Source organism: Mesocricetus auratus, unplaced genomic scaffold (genome assembly GCF_017639785.1).
Source record: "Mesocricetus auratus isolate SY011 unplaced genomic scaffold, BCM_Maur_2.0 Super-Scaffold_100053, whole genome shotgun sequence".
Lineage (NCBI taxonomy): Eukaryota > Metazoa > Chordata > Mammalia > Rodentia > Cricetidae > Mesocricetus > Mesocricetus auratus.
The window spans coordinates 181,665-202,577 of NW_024429230.1; the positions used below are offsets into that span (position 1 = coordinate 181,665).

General features: G+C 44.2%; 1 protein-coding gene across 2 annotated transcripts in view; it reads right to left on the reverse strand.

Annotated features, from left to right (window-relative positions):
* Gng2 (G protein subunit gamma 2) overlaps nt 1-20,913 on the reverse strand; it is a 94,820-nt gene that overhangs the window by 57,032 nt on the left and 16,875 nt on the right. The gene's annotated exons all lie outside the window — the stretch shown is intronic.

A 20,913-nucleotide genomic window follows, 5' to 3' on the forward strand; every position in this document is an offset into this window, starting at 1 on the left:
CAGGGCAGGAACTCAAGCAGGGCAGGGGTCTGGAGGCAGGAACTGAAGCCAAGACCGTGAAAAATCACTGCTTACTGCCTTGATCCCCAATGCTTGTCAGTTTTCTTTTTTATATGATCCAGGGTCACCTGCCTGGGGTGGCACCACCCACAGTAGGCTGGGCCTTCCTACAGTAATCAAGAAAATGTCCCACAGAATTACAGCTGGAGGCATCTGCTCAGTTAAGATTTCTCCCCCAGAAGACCCTAATTTGTATCAAGTTGACAAAAAACTAATGAGCACACCCACCTCATTTTTTGAGACAGGGTCTCACACTGAAGTTGGAGTTCATTAATAAGGCTAAATTGGCTGGCCAGCAAGCCCCAAGGATCCTCCTGTTTCTGCATCCCTGGTATTGGGATTACAGGTGTTTGCCACTAGGCCTGGCTTTTTATGTGGGAGCTGGGAGTCTAGGTTTAGGTCCTGAGACTTGCACAAGTGCCTCACCCACTGAGCCCTCTCTCCAGCCACACTGTGCTTGCTGGTTCTGACATGGTTATATCCAAGTCCATTATTTCAGAGGGCTGCATATCATTCCATGGAGTAGCTGGCTCTGTGCAGCTCGTGTCTTGTTTCAGTGTTAACAGTTCTACTACAAACAACAATATCTTCATCATTGGTTCCTGATGGCAATTCTTCAAAGGGGGCTGAAGAAAGTGAGCCATCCGAGGTAACACATGGCTGGGTCCCCTCAATGGGATTGTGTTTTCCCGAAGGTCCTTCAGCATGGATTTTATTTCTTTCATTTCACCGAATTAATAGGTATGAAATTATATTTCATTATTGCTTTAATTGGCACTTACCTAGTTACTGGTCATGTGTTGACTCATTTTCTCATTTAGCCAAAGCCACTCCCAGGTAGGCATGGAGGCCAGGCCCAGGTCAGCCACTGTCCCTTCCCTCAGGAACTTTTCCTATGCCTGCCAGTGCTTCTTTACAAACTACTATTCAATTTTAGCTGTGCATGTATTAGACGCAGCTGCCATCCTTCTAAGTCTGAATGAACCCTTTCTGTAAATTTAGACAATGAGTCTTTTTAGAACACGTTCATTGAGTTAGCATGTGTGTGTGCACGTCTTTAGAACACGTTCATTGAGTTAGCATGAGTGTGTGCACGTCTTTAGAACACGTTCATTGAGTTAGCATGAGTGTGCACACGCAGACACGAGGACAGCCTGTGGTAGCTGTTCTTTCCTTCGACCACACGGATTCTGGAGGCTGAGCCTAAGGTACCTGGGCTTGGAGCCATCTCACCTCTCTGGACATAAGACTATCTTTTATATAGTCAATATCGTTTTTTTTTTAGTTTCAATGGTTTGGCTAAAATAATTTCTTTTTTTTTTTTTTTTTTGGTTTTTCGAGACAGGGTTTCTCTGTGGCTTTGGAGGCTGTCCTGGAACTCACTTTGTAGACCAGGCTGGCCTCGAACTCACAGAGATCCGCCTGCCTCTGCCTCCCAAGTGCTGGGATTAAAGGCGTGCGCCACCAATGCCCGGCTAATAATTTCAATTTTTATAGTAAGAAAAGCCATATCCAAAATAAAAATATTTTAAAATGGCCAGATAAAATGTTAATGTGTAATGTGATAAACCTAAAACATTTACCTAAAAGATATGTAACACTTCTTTCATTGACTAAGTCAGCTACACCATTACATACACACACACACACACACACACACACACACACACACACACACACACACACACGATGAACTGCAGAGTAAATGATTTGCCAACATACTATAGCTCTTTTCAAGTCTTTGCTGGGTTTTCACAAACTGCTGTCAAACAAACAAAAAACCAAATTTCTGGAGCAATCATCACTGATGCTGTAGTTGTCTAGCTAAGTGACGTCCTGGCCAGACCACATAAGAATGACATCAGAGACTTTGTTTTATAATGACAGCCTTGAAATGCTAGTGTCTGTTGCATCAGTGTATATCACAGAGCTACCAGGACAGTGCACATCTGGATGCCGGAGCCTCCCAGCAGGCCTTTGCTCCACCGGGTCCTCTTCTGACCCTGCAACACAGCAGCACGGGGCCACCTGGCCCACTGCCCGTTCTCCCCTCGTGGCTCCTAGGCAGATCCAGGTAACTGATTCACCTCCAGTGTTGCCTTGGGCACTGAGTGGCTGCTGTAATTCACATCAGTCTGGACATCTTTCCAAGTCCATTACCACCTCCCGGCCACCAGTGGACCATGTCGGTAGGTACTTTCCATCTTAGTGAAGAGATAAATCCTTTTTAGCAGCTGGTAAGAGCTCATTTCAGTTTATCAACACAGGAGCTCCCCTGGTGTATTTAGGGGCTCTGGGTACCCCCAAACAAATGCTTTAATTAAACAGTAATTCAGAAAAGTCAATCCTGGGGTCTATCAGGCTTAGATAGCAGGTCCTACGTATTTTCAAGCAGTGGAGAGAGTTAACATAGCAGGATGTGAGAATGTGGGGGAGTTCAAGTTCTCCATTTGAGCTTTGTATGCACTGACTATCTAACCCACATAAACAAATCCCAGAGTCACACAGGAGAGCATCTAAATGCCAGTGAGCACAATTACCCCCCTATTCTTGTTCAGTCATGAAAATGGTGCTACTCTTTCTGGCAATTAGAAGTAGATACCAAGGCTTTTTAAAACAGCTTTCAAAAATATTATATTATTAATTTAGGTGTGTATGTGTGTGTGTTTGTTTTATATGTATGGGGATATACGTGCCACACTGCACAGGAGGAGGGTCAGAGGACAACTCATGAAGGTTGGCTCTCTCCTTCCCCCATGTGGGTCTTGGGAACTGAACTCAGATCATCAGGCTTGGAAGCAAGTGCCTTTACCCACTGGGCCATCGTGCAGGCTCTCAGAGCGCTTTAAGGTCATGGCTGTCATTTTAGAATCCTGGACATTGGAAAGATAGACGTTCTCTCTGTTCTGCCCCCAGACTCATCAATATCTTCTTGCAGAAAACAAAGGGAAGGATCTCTCTCTGTGAGTAAAGCTTTTAAGACCGTGAATTATAGGAATAGGAACAGAAAGATAACTATGTAAGCTCATCAGACACTACTAGCTACTTTTTGATTTAATATGTATTAGAGCCATAACTCCAAAAAGTTAGAAATCTAATTATAGATTGGTAAATTGTCAGTTAGTTTTGCCTGGCAGAGGTGCAAATTATCTGAATGAGGAAACTACCCAAAAGGTCTTTTCTCCCTACCCTGGGGGACGCCCAGTAGCTGGTTTTTACATCATGTGGTGACCACACTTCAGCATTCGTCTTTGTTCTTCAGAGTGTGTGTGCTTCAGGCTTCGTATCAACTTGTCCTCTAATGTATTAGCTAAACCTTCGCCCTGTTCCTGTTACGTTCTAATGTGCTAGCTAAACCTTCGCCCTGTTCCTGTTACGTTCCGTGTAGCATTCGTGACCTGATTTCGACCCATGGGCCACTGGTGGAAAGAGAGAGCTGACTCTCAAAACACTGGTTTAGTTTTTCGTGGTAAACACATAAATCAGCAGCGTCATGTGGTCTTATGTTCTGGTGCCTCGTGGGACCTGATGGCAGCTGTCTGTGTGGTACTGAAATATCTCTAGTTTTACTAATATATATATAAGAGCTCATGTATATATGGGCTTATAGGCTGTGGTCTGCCCCAGATGATGTGACTCTTCTAAGAGAAGGCATAGTGAATGATCCACAGTGAGGATATGGCTTATTTGTCCATTTTAAAACAAACAGATCTTATTTGTGAGTGTGTGTGTGTGTGTGTGTGTGTGTGTGTGTGTGTGTGTACAGTTGTGTACAAGTGCCTACAAGGGGCATCCTATCTCCTGTGGGTGCTGATGTGGGTTCTGGGACCTGAATCCCAGGTCTCTGTAAGAGCAGAAACATTCTGAACTGCTGAGCCATCTCTCCAGCCCCTATTTGTCTGTGTTTAATTTCCAGTGCTGTGCAGTCTGGTGCTATTATAAAAATCCAATAATTGCAATATATAACTAGAAAAAAGAAACAAAACTTCATTGAAAATGTACTCACTTTTTAAAAAATTAGCTCTAAAGAGTCCAAATTACTCTATGAAACAGAAGCTTTTCCAAGTAATATAAAAGGCTTCTAAGTGCTCATTCTCCATTAATATATTCACCTTAGTGAGCAAGGACACTGCATCAGAGCCTGCTGCAAAGCCCCTGGCTCTATCCAGACCCGCTGGAGCACAGTCTCTCACAAGGGACCTAGCAACAGGGCTTGATCGGTTCGGCTACAAGCTGAATTTTAAGATTCACTGACTGTAAAGCAGGGGTCCCAATATTAAATGCCAAAGGAGCCAGGTCTGTACAGAAACCAAACCTGAGGAGACGAGTGGCTGATATCCTGGGAAAGAAGGATTGCAGAAAGGATGTCCCAACAGAAGCGCACACATGCAATCCCCTCATGAATGTATGCACACACATGATGCATGCAGTTACACATACATGGCACTCCCACAAACAAACACATTCTACACAAAACGTTTACTGGCCAGCATGGAGCAGGGCTCATTAATTTTTTTCAAATGCAGACAAAATCTTAATGAAACAATGATTTAAGGAAACAACAGATTACTTTCCCAGCCAACTACAAACGCAACATTGTATATTAAATCCTAAGAGTGTGAAGGTTTGTTCTTGAGCTCTGTTTTGTGTGATAATCTATGTTCCTATGTGTAACTCTAGCTATGTCATGCCATTTTGAATTGTGACATATTAAAATGTACTCTAGTAACTAATGGGGTTACTCTTCCTTGACTTCCATGGACTGCTTGAGAAACTAATTCTTGTCAACCAGTCTTAAAGCCACTTTGTTATCATTGAGAAAGTGTCCTTCCTATCAGTATTTCAGCTGCAACTGTTAACTTGGTTCATATTCATTAACTTGGCCATGGTATAGGAAGACAAAAATAGGTTCAGTGGCTACAAGTCTGGAAGCAAGATGAGCTGCTCCTGGAAACAGCTGCAACATCTCCCGCTCAGGCCTGCTGAAGAAATTGATGAAATCACCTGGGGGACGGCAGGTGCCCCAAAGAGCCGTTACTCGTTCTTGTCTCTTTCTCAAACACTGTCCACTCTTTTCCTTCTCTACATAATTAACAGTTATTCAGATGGAGACAGGAAGGAGGAATAGAACATTTGCAAGCAATACACTTCTACCCTTACAGCTGTTTGGCCATGACAGACGGATTGTAGATACAGTTGGTTTTTGTTTGATGTACTATGCATTATATAATTTGGCGTATATATGCTCTTACTAAAATTTTTAATATGTTCAAAAGGAGGATTCATTTTTATGGCTTTTTGTGTTTGAGGGAAAATTACTTTTCATAGGCAACTAAAACAAGATAATTGGGACTGGAGCAATGGCTCAGAGGTTAAGAGCACTTGTTCTTGCAAAGGACCCAGGTTCTATTCCCAGCAAACATAAGAAATCTCACAAATGACCATAACTCCTGCTCTAGGGGATGCAACACTCTAATCAGACTTCTGAGAGCACCAGGCCTGCACATGGTACGTAAGCACATGCGTAAGCAAAAACACTCAAACATAAAATAAATACACCTAAACATTTTCTTAAATCAAGATAATTAATTTAAGCCCCAACAGAGGGGCTGTCCAGAGTCTGTGACATGCCAGGCAAGAGCTGAAGGACTGCAGTGGATTGGGCAGGCCACTTGCTCTAAACAATCCCTGTTGCAAATTCACTCTTGTCACAGAGGGCACAGGACCGGAAGTGTGTGCAGAAACAGGCGTGGCATTCAAAGGACAGGTCTCATTCGTTGGCAGCCAGTGAGTTCTTGAAGGTCTCTTGCACAGTAGAGGTATGTTTGAAGACAGCTCAAAGAACTGTCAGCCCCCCCTCTGTCCCCCCCTTCCCCATTTCCTTCATACCCCTGTCCGTAGGAATCAATGGCCTGCTTCTCACCCTATCTGTTTTCCCTACCAGCTCCTCTGGGTTTGCAGCCGGAGCATGTAGAGGGGAGCTGACAATGGCAAGTGATGTGTTGGCTGCAAAGACAGCAGAGTTGGTGACTTGGGCCTAGCAAGGGGCAGCAGAGAGAGGCCTCTTTAGCAAGGGGCAGCAGAGAGAGGCCTCTTTAGCAAGGGGCAGCAGAGAGAGGCCTCTTTAGCAAGGTTGCAGACTTGCAGAGCTGGGGCTTCTGCAATGAATGAAACATTTTGCAGTCAACTCACATCTTACCACTTTTAGTTATTTTTAATTCAGACAAAGAACTTCCCCTGATCCTTTGTGGCTGTTTTGTTTCTTTCACTGGGTTCCAGCAGAAACCCAGTGAAAGACACTGTCTCTCTCTCTTTTTAATGGAAAATCTCTTTAAGCTTTGTTTCATGTGTTTTGTGTCTTTCACCTTTTTTTGTTTTTGTTTTTCTGTTAAATGAGGATGAGGAAGCCCATGAGAACATCCTTCTCCCCTGGCAGGTCTGGGCTGTTCTGTTGGAGGGCTCTGATCAGACCCTGCTTAATGTTCCTGAGAGGAGGATCTGGCCAGAGGCCATAGTGTAGAGCAGTTGCTGTGTGGAACCCGGGCGTAAGTCAATAACTATTTAGGAATAGTGGGATATGTGGAAATCCTTCTTGAGTTGTCCCATATGAACGAACATCTTGCCTGGATTTTTTTCCCTATAAATACAGTTGCAGATGTTATTCAATGCTTTGGGGAGCTCATGGTCTTAATAATGGCTGCATTGGAAGCCAGTATTTAGGATGACATCTGGCCTTACTCTGCAGAAATTTCAGGGTAACTTCCACATTGCAGTTTGAAATGTTACCAGTTCAGCCTCCACATCTTTTCGGAATCCTAATTTACACACATATGCCACAGCTTTAATGAATTCTAGGAAGACTTCCTATATCGAATTGTTGGCTTTTAAAAAATTATCTATTTTATTAACTTAAGTATTTAAAGTTAAGAAACCATATATTTTTGAAGAAATACACTATGTATCATTCTAGAAATGGGTCAACTTGATCTGGAATTATTTTTCAAAGCTTATTTAAGCCATCTAGCTTCTTATTTGATTCTATAATTAATAAACATGCTTAGCTAATTAAGGATAGTCTAGTTAGCTCTCCACATAACCATGCAATTCCTTTTGTCTTCCACCTTTTTAGCTATTTTCAGAAACACCCTCAATTGTGACATTGCAATTTTCCACAACTCAGCTTTGGTTTCGTGGAGTTCATCGCTTTTTTCTCATGTAGACTATTACTCAGGTTGCCAGCTTTTGTTGCTGCTGCTTTTTCTGATTGAGACTTTACTGTTGTTGAACCAGATCACTTTAAAGTTCATTGTTCTTTTTTTTTTCCTATTCTCCTGTAGATTTGCTCTTTGGAGTCGTGACTTTTAAAAATGAAGTGGATACCTCAGAAAATTTCTCTTGAACTTGGGCCTCGGAGGCTGAGCTTATGTTGCTTTGAGGCATTTCTGCTGGTGTTTTCAAAGCCTCGAGGATGCCAGCTATATTGCCAAGGCCATTAGTGTCTCAGAAGTAACCACATTCCACTTATAAATTCTAGTCTTTAGAAATGAGCATACATCCATCAACCATAGATGGATTTGCACAGATAACAAAATTCCTTCAACAAATGACAGCCCTTATCTGACAGCAGCGTGCATCCCGTGGGTTTCTCAGGAAAATGAGCCCCTGTCCAGCAGATAAGGCTCTGCTTCAAGGAGCATTTACATTTAAATATAATAATTCATCTCCTTTATTCAGATTTTTTTTTTTTAGCAAAACTGTGGCTGATGGCGGACCGAAAGCAAGGGCATTCCTACTCATGGGCAGCTCCCAGGATCCCCAGCAAACCACAGCAATATATTCCATAATAAATGCATATGAAAATATATTTTTAAATATCAGAAGAGAAATAAGAAATCTATTTATGCTAACTACCCTCAGTAAGGGAAATGTCCCTATGCAAGGCAAGAAATGAAGAAGTCACACAAGGTAGACGTGTGACTAAAGACGAAAACAAAAACAAAACCATTACAACCAAACTAAAGAGCAATGGCAGTCAGGGATAGGTAACTGTATTAAACGGAGCAAAGCCTTATCATTACCCAACTAAAACCCTATGCAAATTGAGGGAGGAGCTAAGCAGCCTTGTAGAAACACAGGCAAAGGATGAGAAATGAGAGCTCACAAGAGAGAAAATGCAAAAGATGGACTGAAACATATGAAAATACTCTCAGCCACCCCAGATTTCAAGAGGATGCAAATCCTAGGACATCTGTTTTCATATCTGTCTGCTCAAGCCACACCTGTGCTCTCGCTGTGGACACCCCTGGCACCTTCTAGCACTTTGTGTGACATCCACTGCACGAATTAGTAGGACATGACCCAGAGACACATGCTGGGCACCTCAGCCTCCGGTGCCAAGGTAAAACGGAAGGTTATGCAGTATTGTTTTGCAGTATGCCAGTTAGAGAACAACAGAAAACAGAAGCTAAATGCACACATCACTTTAAAAGTTTTCAAGTCACCTTGGAAAAAACCAAAACTTGTCAAATTACAGCAGAAAGCAAAGGCAGCATTCCTGAGTAGAGTCACGCTGGTTTTGTGTTCATCTTAGGTTGGCAGTACCTTCACCTTCAGGTTTAAAGTACGTGGCATCAAAACTCAAACCTCAGCTAGTAAGATTTTCTCAAGGGAGAAACCTGAGCCCAGGAAACACAGGTTCACTGAATTAGACGAGGCGGGCTCTATTTGCGGTGACTGCTATGGTCAGTGGTCGTCCTGCATCACAGGGGTTTTAAAAGGAGGTAATGCATTGCCAGATGAAGGAGGAGAATTAGAAAGGAAGAAAGTCTGTTCTAAGTTGACCTGCACCACTGCCTGAAACCCAAGCTGCCCCTGACCGAATCGCTGCATCCCTGAGTCACTCTGTTTCCTGATCTGGCTCCTTGCCTTTCTGAGGGTTATGTGGACTATCCTAACTTCCAGCCCGCCTGCACCATTCCACAGCTGCCAGGCATTCAACAAACCAGCCATCGGAGCTAAGACACCTGCGCACAGGACATCCCCTACCTAGTTAACACAGTGAAGCTAGGTGCTTTTTTAAACAAAACAAACAGACAAACAAAAGGCAAAATGGCCACAAGTCCTTTGTCAGTGAATGTCATTTATCTGTGGGTGACACATTTCTACTATCTACTGCTGGAATCTTCTGCACTGTGCTCCAGACCTGGGAATGGAAGCAGCACAAGCAATGAGAAGAAAGAATTAAATCACTTGCTGTTCCTGGATGCTTTTTCCCTAGCAAAGTTTCTCAGAACACACACACACACACACACACACACACACATTTATTTCAGGCTGAGGAAATGACTCAGTAAACTGTTTGCCACAAAAGCAAAAGACCTGAGTTTGGATCCCCAGCATCTGTGGAAAAAAAAACAAAAAAAAACAAAAAAAAACAAAACAAAACAAAACAAAAAAAAAAACCAGGCATGGTGGCTTGTACCTGTAACCCTAGTGCCGGGGACTCACTGACAAGCTCTTCTTGCCTAATCAGTACGTTCCAGGTTTGGTAAGAAAACCTATCCCAGAAAATAAGGTGGGTAGCAATAGGGAACGACACCCATCATTGATCTCTGGCTTCTACAAGAGGAGCCACACAGACGCACACACCTCCACACACCCCCACGCAGTTGCATATGCATCATCAATATTACATTCCTGGACACTTTCATCACAGCAAAAGCGAGTCAGATTCATCTTCTCCTGCCTCCCACCAGCTCTCAACACACCAGCGTACTCTGCGGATTGTCCTCTTTCAGACATGTCAATGAATAAAACCACAGTGGGTGGTCTCTGCCACTTAGCACCGTCCATGCTGGACTACGCATCACGACATCCCTCCTTCCTACAGACGAATCATCCAGACCACGGTTTTTGTTAGGCACTCATCAGCTGGTGGCCACTAGGTTCTTCTCGCCATCTTGCTTGTTTTTTAGTAAGCTTAGGAGGCTGAAGGAGGCAGGCTCCAGCTCTGAACGCAAACAAAACCAGACATTAGTAAATGCAATTACCTCTCTGTCTGCATTTGTACCCAGCGTTTGTTTACTGTGTTGCTTCAAAAGTATGATAATGGAGCTGTCAGCTCTAATAACATGGGATTCTAAAAAGAACAAGTTATGTTATTAATGAGAAAGAATATGGGAAAAGGACCTGAAACCTAACTGAATAATATTCACCAAGAGGCAAATAACATTAACTTTAGTACAAACAGTTCAGCCTTAAGAAGAATGAACAGGTGACGGGACGGTATGCCCACTTTTCAGTGTGGCTATGCTGGAATGGGGAGGGGTCTGGTTTATCACTGTGGCAGAGCAACTTGCGGGTGGATACCATCATTACCTTGATTGTGGCTATGGTTTCATGCTGCTTACACTAATCAAGTCAGACCCTTTAAATGTGCCATTAATTGTATATCAGTTACCTACCAATAAACAAAAGAAGTATAGATTTTACAAACAGTCTATGGGCAAATCTAATTGGAAGTTTTCTGTTTAGCTTTGTTTTTGAGACAGGGTCTTGCTACATAATCCAGGCTCAGTTCTAATTTGTGACTCTCCCCTCTCAGTCTCCTACGTGATGGTGTTACAGGAATTACTGCATGCCTGGACCCACTGTCACATTACAAACATTAAATGCATGCATTATTTCAGTTGTCAGTTATTCTTTAGCCAAGGTGTTTCAGTATGAACACATATCTCCCAAATATTTCATGATTACTGGATGGAAATCAATGCCTTCATTTGGCACATATAATGTCAATTAATTTTGAAGCACACCAAATCATTGCTATAGGCCCACAAGGAGAATCTGAGGTGGAGTTGAGTAAGCCGCCAAGCTCACGGGCGTTACCACGTTGAGATCTCTTACCCACACCTGACACCCGAGTTCCTTTTCTCTACCCCACAACTTCCGTTGCTGCTCTTCCATACCCAACTCTGCCCACCTGAATTTACCAGGTCAGGGAATTTTCTGGTCCACAGAAGAGGTTTACAGTGCAGAGTAGACCTGCACATTTGTTTTCCTTTGACTGTTATTTCCCAGTGCCTTGGCTAATTATGAAGGTACATTCAGCTCAGTGGATTTACTCATTCCCATTGGTTCAAAGGAGTTCATCTAGATTGATCAAAGTAAGAAATCGTGGTTCCTTAGGCAAAGTAGTGAAAATAGAGGTCTGGAGGTCTGTACAGATGGTCAGCTAGTGGCAAGCTCCATTCTCTGATCTTCAGACAGACTTTGTGCAAGCAAGCTATCACCACAGATATTAAAAAACAAGAGCAAACAAATACCTGGTCCCTCGGTCCTATAGCTTCGGGATGACAATCGTTGCTTTAACTGTGGGAAGTCCCTGACTGTGGGCTATTTTATGCTGTAAACTCAAACTGTTCGTTGACAAGGATGAGGGTAGTGTCGTGATCCTGTGACCTCCAAGTCATCATTCACTGAACAACTCTGTTCAAATGCTACCGTTGTATTTGGGTCCATTTGGACATGGGCTACGGCCTTGATTAAATTAAGCTAATGGATACAAGAACATTTACTAAAACATTATTTTCTTGGGTGGGAGGGTTACATCAGGGAGAAGTGTGGCCGACTGTTTCATGCTAGACTTTCCTAGGCATACCAGGCTGGATAGCTTCCATTTGTTGGCCTCCTGGCTCTGTGCCCCAGGAAACTAAACTGCATGGACTTCATGGCAGGTGGCCTGGCTCTTTGCCTGCCAGTGGGCTTGGCCAGTGGGGATGGTGAGAAGGTTAGAGGGCAGAGGGAGAATCAGTTCAGACTCCTTGTTATCTGAGACGTCTGTCTACAGGATCATCATATGGCCAGACCCCTTTCCTGGTGGCTTCAACTCTACTTTGAAGGTCCTCTCCTCATGTCTGTCACTGCTTCAGGGAAAAGGGTGACAAAGACAAGCACACATTCCCTTTCGCTGTCCCTAGACTCCACCCAGGCCCTTGAAAATCACTGCCTGGGTTAAGCTCTGCTGAGATGAACCAGTTTGAGGGTCCCAGCTGTTTCCAATTCTGCAGTGTGAAGACAGAACCTTAGTCAAAGTCCCCAGTTTACATGAAACCCCTGGCTTCATAATGCCAATACCAGCACACAGGTGAAGTCTGGGGGAGGGGGTCCACCAGCACAGCTTCAGCTTCTGCCCATATTCACTGGTGGCTGTCTGATGGCACATCCTTAGAGACTTCTGATTGCAGTGGAGGAGACGGACGTGTGTTCCAGCTCTCCCGAGACTTCTGATGGCAGTGGAGGAGACGGACGTGTGTTCCAGCTCTCCCGAGACTTCTGATGGCAGTGGAGGAGACGGACGTGTGTTCCAGCTCTCCCGAGACTTCTGATGGCAGTGGAGGAGACGGACGTGTGTTCCAGCTCTCCCGAGACTTCTGATGGCAGTGGAGGAGACGGACGTGTGTTCCAGCTCTCCCGAGACTTCTGATGGCAGTGGAGGAGACGGACGTGTGTTCCAGCTCTCCCGAGACTTCTGATGGCAGTGGAGGAGACGGACGTGTGTTCCAGCTCTCCCGAGACTTCTGATGGCAGTGGAGGAGACGGACGTGTGTTCCAGCTCTCCCGAGACTTCTGATGGCAGTGGAGGAGACGGACGTGTGTTCCAGCTCTCCCAATGTGAGACACGCACAGCGTCTTGAGGTTGATGGGTCAGGGACCTTTCACATTTGTAAACCGTGTTTCCACACTGGCTTCAACCTTTTTGTAAGCAGTTTCCTACCAGACTGAGGCCTTAAATGACTCCGGGGGAAGCTCTAATTCTCAAACATAAAAGAAATGAATGTGTAATACAATGAACACTGCAAAGCTAAGGTTCTGCGGAGCTCCATCTGTGTTCTCTCATTGGGAGGTGCTGCCATATATAGTGAGAGACACTATAAAGCTGAAATATGAGTCTGCATCGTGAATAAATTATAATCTCAAGATTTCCAGCTACTAGCAAGATACTCTCTTTCAAAAAGGTGAATTCTGAGTCTATCTAAATCCAGAAACAGCCAACTTCCCATTCCCAGAATGACCTACACAATCTAAACAGAGATAAGATGAGAATGGCTGCCTGAAGCTTTATTTTCTTTCATGATTTTTCTTTAATAAGGCCAAAATGTTATTTAGCATGAACTGGCAAAGCTCTTCGGATGACAGACTGAACTGTTGGAGCGTCAACGTGATGGTGCATGGCAAGGGTAACAGAAGAGAGGAGAGAGGTCCAGGGGATCAACTCAGGTCTATCCTTGCACTCATCGTGGGCACCAAGTGGAGCTTGAAGGACTCTGAAAGTAGGTACGAGAAGAAAAACTAGGGAACTGGGCAGCTTCCTTCAGAGCAGATGGCTCACAAGCTCTCATTTCTTGTTTTCCAAATGAGTGGTAGTTTCAGTCTTTCAACTTCTAGTTCAACGTAACATTAACAACAGTGCCGTCCTGTATCTGTGTCACTGCTTACAGCTTACAACGTGCTTCCCTGTTTGGTATCTCAGTTGTTGCTTGCAATAGCTAAGATGCAGCCAGAGCTACCATAACCCCAGCTTGCAGGAGAGAGAACAGGAAGGTGTCGGTCAGAGCTCCTTTAATAACAGCTTGAATTAAGTGAGGAAAAAGGTGGGAATGTGCTGGCTCGCACAGCTGGATCCTGGAGCCCAGCTGTTTCCAGCATGCTGGAGCGCATTCTTTCAACCTGCATTGTCTCTCTACTCTTCCGTTCTTTCCATTTTCTCTCCTCCCTTGCTCCCTGGCTTTCTGTGCCCCCTCCCCACTGCGCACTGGGCTTCCATCTTCTGAATAGACCGAACGTAGCCAGGCACAACTCCTACTGCTTCGAGAGCGGAAAAGATGGGGCCTTTCCCTGCTCATCTTTTGGATGACCTAAAGAACTCTCTGGCCCCTGTGGGTCGCATGCCAGTTCTCTAAACTAATCCTTGTGGTCTTGGGATGAAAAAGTATGGCTTTATCAGTTTGGCTTGAGACCTCATCTTGCACCCAGAGCTCCCTTAAGAAATAAAGTGGGGACAGAACAGCCACTGGGGAAACTGAAAGGAGAGAGCTGGCTCCCCCAGCTTGCACTACCCTAAATAACTTGTCAGTGGCAGAATCAGAATGAGTCGGTCACTTCAGGAACCATGGAAGTGTTGTTAACCTCACCTTCGTGGTCGTCGGTGTGCTCTGGTTCAAGGCTGCGTGGTAGTCTGAATAAGAATGGCTCCCACAGGACCGTGTATGTGACTGCTTAGGGAATGGCATTAGGAGCTATGGCCCCCTTGGAGGAAGTGTGTCACAGGAGAAGCTCAAGCCAGGTCCAGAGACTCTGTCTCTTCCTGTCCTCTGAGAACCCAAATGTAGGACTCTCAGCTCCTTCTTAAGCTCCACGTCTGCCTGCACGCCACCATGTCCCCGCCCCAATGATAACAAACCAAACCTATGAAGCATAAGCAAGACCCAGTCGAATGTTTTCCTTTATAAGAGTTGCCCTGGTCATGGCGTCTCCTCCCAGCAATAAGATACTGACCAGGACAGGCTGAAACTGTCAATCCTGATCCTGTCTCCAGTGCTCGGCTATGTGACCTGGTGACCATGGGCAAATTGTCTAACTCCGGGAGCCACAGTTTCCTCTTCTGTAAACTAAGCAGTTGCTGTGTCACAGGTCACCCAAAGGATGCAGGGACATGGTGCACTACAGGCGATATGAAGATTACAGAGAGCACTGAAGACTGCTCCTTGGCTGTTGCTTATACCAACTCCTCCGCTGTCCTCCATGCCCTCAGCCCTCTGGCCCTGGCCGTTTTAAAAGGGACACTTGAAAAAGAAGAATCAAACAGCATTTCAAAGTGAAAAGACTTAGCTTAGAAGAGGAGCTGAGGGACAGATGGCTGTGTACTACGTAACACGCCCACCTTGTCTCTGCAGAGTAACTGGGACAGGGACAGTCTCTCCAACACATACCAGAAACTGTTCACTTCAGTCGCCTCTGACAATGAAGCTAGAAACCAAGGCAGGAAACTCCTTTACTTTTCATTCGCATCCGTCTCTAATACTTTAGTTTTATTAATAATATGCTAATTACAAATCTCAATTCATGATTATAACCAAAAAGGAACACAGCACCTACCTAGTGTTTGAGATATAAAATGTCTCCAATAAGTTCTTGCTTATTAATATCAACCAAACTTGATATTTCTAGTCACCACATACACAGTAAAACCACGTTCATTAGAATAAACCCCAGTTTTGTTGTCTATGATACATATTATTTTCATTAATTATGCTGTAGAAAATGCTCACTTCTTTCTACTGAGGGCAGAGGTTTAACTTTTACACATTCCCCCATTAAAAGTGATGTCTACTCCTCCCTATTGGTCACAGGGCATGAAAAAACCAAGTTGATACTGACCTGATGTTGAGCTTTCATAGTTCTGGAAGGTGCTATGAAGGCTGCCTGAGGGAGGGAGTCATCAACTGGGAACCCTGGGAACTACAATAATGACCACCAGTGTGGCAACTGCCCGTGGGCACAATAGTGACACAAATGTTATAAGAGTAACCTGCCACTTTCTGATTGGTTTTAAGTCTTGCTCAGGAGGAAACACATGCCTGGTATTATAAGTCTGGCCAAGACCCTACAGTTGTGAAGCTTACAGGCCTCAGGGGTGAAACTTTTGCTATTATTCTACAAAACAGAGTAGCAAATAGCTCTCTAAGTTTGCATCTCTCTCCTTACAGATTGGTACAGCTCTCAGACCTCATCACAGAAGTTTGTGTAGTGGACAATGGTTAACATACAAATTGATTGATCGAAGCTTGGAGAACAAGTGTCAGTGAAGTCCACCATAACTGAGACATCCATATCACAGCCCTTCCCTGAGGCTCAGAGACCAAAATAGGAGAGGAGGCAAGAAGATTGTAAGAGCCAGAGGTAGGAGAGGACTGAAGAAAATAGAGTCTTCCAGGCATGACGGGACCGCTGCACCCATGAAGTCACAGCACCTATTACTGTCGTGTTTGACCTGCGAAGATGAAGCCAGTCATGGGAAAGGGGACTAACAAGACTCCACCATAACTAAACTGGGTGGCCACTGAGAGAGCATCAGTCTTCAGGGGGCGGCTCCTGGTAGACACACTGACCACTCTCCAGTCGGTGGCCCCACACTTAGGAATATATTGACAGCACTAATCAGAGTCAATAGGTTACTTCAAAAAGAAGAAGAAAAAGAAGGCATGAATCTGAGGGCATAGGCAGATGGAGTAGATCTGGGGGAAGCTAAGGGGAGAAATGGGGGTGTTGTGATCAAGCTACAGTATATAAAATTGTCAAGGGAATAATAAAAGTATTTTTGAAATATTGTTACAGTTTTTTTAAGTGATCCTACCACCTTAACCTCAATTATAAACACAGTGTGTGTGTGTGGCCACCGTCAACAACATTACTGCCACTGTTCACAGGCTGTCTAGAGAGGGACACTGGGCTTCTAGGAACCACATCGAGTCCCAGGTTGGGGATGTGCATGATATTTTCAAAGAAAATAAAGGTTGCATGGCAGCATATGCCAAAGCTAGAGAAGAGATTTAAATAGTATTTCTAAAAAGAAAAAGATGCAATGGCTACACACTTCGGGTGCTGTGCGGAGACCAAATGCTATATTGGTTGCCTAGTTACATCTCTGTAGAAAGGTTAAAATGGTTATCTCTAAATCTGGCAGAAATTTAAGGCCCCAAGATTTCATAATTAAACCCACATTTACTCGTGATCCCTTGAAAGATGTCCTCATCAATTAATGGCCCTTGGGATGTCTAAGGAGATAGTTTAATAAAAGATATTTCTATATATGAAATATGCTACCTTGCTCACATTTCATTAAAATTGTTACATCTGAACTTCTTCTGTTCTATCATTTCCAATTACAGTCCATAGTACAGGATAGTAAAAGCTTACAACAGTGCTAAAAGGACTTCTAGCCCACGGCAGATGGAAGAAAGCCAAGAAACTTTAAATTGCTAAACTTCAAAAATCATCTTATTGCGATAAGCTTCGCAGAGGATAGACTAGTTGATAAGCTTGTGACAAGAAGGACACATTTTAACAATGACAACTAATAGCAAGATGTTCCACTTTTACCCTTCAACAGCTTCCTCATTCAGCACCACCATGACTCTGAGGCTAGTATTTTCTCCCAGGTACGAAACAGTACAGACAGTAACTGAGGGCTAGGGGTTTAACATGAGTGCATTATAATGCAGACCTTTCCCAGAATTGAAGGCAGGAAGAAGCAGTGTCTTTTCCCTTCTGTAAGTTTAATCAGTTTTTATAATTAAGGTTAAAATCAGTCATCTTTCATTAAAGCAAACACCGGGATGGCATTTAGTAATAATGCAAATGTCACCTCCATTTCTTTCCAGGACATTTCCCCAACAGGAAACCCTGCTACCAGCACTAGTCTTTTTTTTTTTTTTTTTCCTTTCTTTCTTTTTTAGGTTTGGTTTCGGTGTTTTGAGACAGGGTTTTTCTTCGTAGCATTGGCTGTCCTGGAACTTGCTCTGTAGACCAGATTGCCCTTCAACTCAGTTATCTGCCTGCCTCTGCCTCCCAAGTGCTGGGATTAAAGGTGTGTGCCACCACTGCCTGGTCACAAGAGACTTTGATGCTGTATTTGCATGTGCTCTCTAATCTCTCTTTTGAAAAAAAATAAAAGAATCTGGGCTTAAGTAATTGTATTGTTTCTTATAGAACTTGTTAACTCACAAAACACCAGTAGACATTGAAATGAGGGCGCTGCTGCTGTTTCAGGGTTTTGTTAGAGCTCAAACCCAGGCCTTCATTGGAGCTTGACAAAGTACTCTACAAACTACATCCTTAGCCCCAAGATAGTTTTGGTAAAATTACACCAGGTTGCACACCCAAAATCCCAGCATTTGGGAAGATACACAGTAAAACCCTGACTTAAAACATAAATAGATTAATTAATTTATTTAGTGGGGATCAGAAGTCTTAGAAAGAAGAAATTCCAAATATGATTGTGGAGAGAGTCAAGGTAACTCACGAGTCACGTAATGCGGAGGAAACTGAGACACACCTGGAAACGGGCTGTAACAGCCAGCTACACAGAGATGCTGAATATTATACCATTCCCTCCCAAGTCTCCACACTTCAGAGCCTAATAAATGTGCCTGATGTGGCAGGCAGGCATAGCGGCCTACAATAAAGCCCTCACACTCTTTGGTGCTATTCAAAGTCCTTGGAACCTGTGACCAGTAGACAAGCACTCAGAGCTGGAGAGACACCCAAAGCAGCAACCTCTCCAGAGGCCACACCCATAGTACCACAGTTTAGCCAAGAAAGGAGAGACACCGGATTTCAACCTGTCTGCTTGCTTCATTGCCAAATACTCTAAGAAAAGCAAAAGGCTCCAGTGCCTGGACCCACAGAATAGAAACTGGAGAGCTAAGACAAGAACTTGCTTCTTTCACTCAGGAGTACTACCGACTCTGCTGCCTGAAGCGTCTCTACTGTTGTGAACCATTATTCTCTTTCCTCTGTGGTAGGCAGAGTAACAGCCTCCAAATATGTCCATGTCTCAATCCCCTGGAGTCCTTGACTGTGCAGCCTGACCTGAATAAAGGGACTCTGAAGATACAGTTAAATTACGGGTCTTATGAGATTATCCCCATTCATTTAGCTGTGCCTGGTCTGAAGGTAATATGCGCAATGTCGCAGGCTTTGAAAGTGGGAGTTGGAAGTAGCAGGATTTTGTTTCAAACCATAATATTTGACCATTTCTTACCAAGTGTCTAATTTGCTTCTCTGTTTAGACTTAAAAAAACAGACCTAGTGCTAAACCAAATCTACTCAAAATCCCCATGAGAGTACAAACAACACCATCTTTTGTATGTCTACTCTGTTTAGTTTCTTTCTTTAGTTTATTAACTCAGAGACGATTTAGGTAAGGGACTGCTGAGACCAATAACTGTGTCTGAAGGAAAAACACGTTTAGGGGAAAGCAGCAAAAGCCAAATAACTCATTTAAAGTTCTGTGTGAAGGCACAGCAGCTCCCAGTGCGTCCCAGGAGGATTCCAGAGGCCTCAATGACGAAAGGACGCCACCACCCTTTATGAGCTACAAGCACCAAGAGCACAATGAAGAACTGTCCCACCAAACACATGAACAACCTCCATGGGGCAGCCTGCTTCGACTGGTTTGAAAAGTTCCAGCTTACTTTTTCTCATGATACCCGCACAACATACAAAGAACACTGGAAGATGTACAAAACATTCTTAGCGCTTAGTAATATTTGAAGGAATATTGGGATGACCCAGCCCTCACCCAAAAGGTATAAGGTTCTTAGAACTTGGTTGCAGGGCAGCAGAAGTTCTGTGTGGTCTTACACACACACACACACACACACACACACACACACACACACACACACACACGCACGCACGCACGCACGCACGCACGCACAAAGCTGTGTTCAAATGAGCTCTCAACTAGAGATCCTCAACCCTGGCTGCATCATAAAACCATCTGCAGAGCTTTGAGAAACCACATATATCCAGGCCTTTCCCCTAAGGCTTCTGATGAAACCGATCTGGATGGCTTCTGTGTCACCATATTTTTCTACAAGGGCTTGATGGACAGCCCCAACTCAGGACAATGCTGCTGTCCAGCAGGAAGCAGTCTACAAGCATACCCACGTGGATGAAACCACTCCTGGGATCTGAATTCTACTCCCTCTCGTTGCGTTTGGAGCCTGGCGACCACTGCCCAGCTGTCCTCCCCGAGGAGAGGTTTTGAAGCTGTCCCGGATGTCTTCTCCCCTTTACTTCTGACTTCCATTATCAGTCCCGTCAGCTCTCCCGGATCCAACCCACTCTTCTCAGACCCATGTATTCCTTCCATTTCCTCTGCTGCCTCTAGAATCATCTTTTCCAAGAAAAGTTCTCATTGCATATTCTTTTCTGCCTGCCCACCCAGAAGACTACAGAGTCCCTCCACACTTAGCTGGCCTGCCACCCTCCTCCTCCTCTTCAGTCAGCTCCACTCTGGCCACTCTAAATCTCCCAAGGTTTTCAGAACACGCCACGCCCTTTGGCCTCTGTGTGCATTCTGACCTGTGATTCTTTATGCCTCAGACTGAGGGCATCTCACCACTTCTCAAAGCTTTCCTTCACAGGGACACCGGCCCAGCGCCCCCCACCTGCCAGTAACTCTGATCACGCCTCCTCCATGGGGCCCCGAATGCCACCTGACTCCCCCAGGCAGCTAGCAATACTGTGGCCTGTGTGGGTTCCCTCTTTGTGCTCCTGCATCTGGGCATCTGGCATTCATTCTTTTGTTCATTCATTCAACACTTTTATTAAATATATAACAAACGCCAGACGTGCTGGCTGCATGCTGGAGGCAAAATTGTTCAGTTGGAAACCACACCTGCTCTCTTGGAGCTTTTTCTCGGAAGGGAGGCAGGTTGCTGGAGGAACATTCATGATAAAACAGAAAGATTGATCAGAGAGTTGCAAGAAGTTTTTTTTTTTATGCGTGGTCTTTGTAATCCCACTATATTAATAAGTTAAGAGATACACCCCTCAGCAGGCTTCTAGAATTGTGATATATGTCAGATGCTCACACTTGACTGTTAAAATTGTAGATGAATGTCATTTTTTCATTCTGTCAATGTGTCTCTGATGGATAACTTCATTTGATGATTTCAAAAGTCCAAATTTGAGGACCTCATTACTTTGAGTAAAAAAACAAAACAAAACAAAAAAACCTGACCCAAAGGAAGCCCAAGGAAAGTCTAGGGCTTGGTAAAGCTA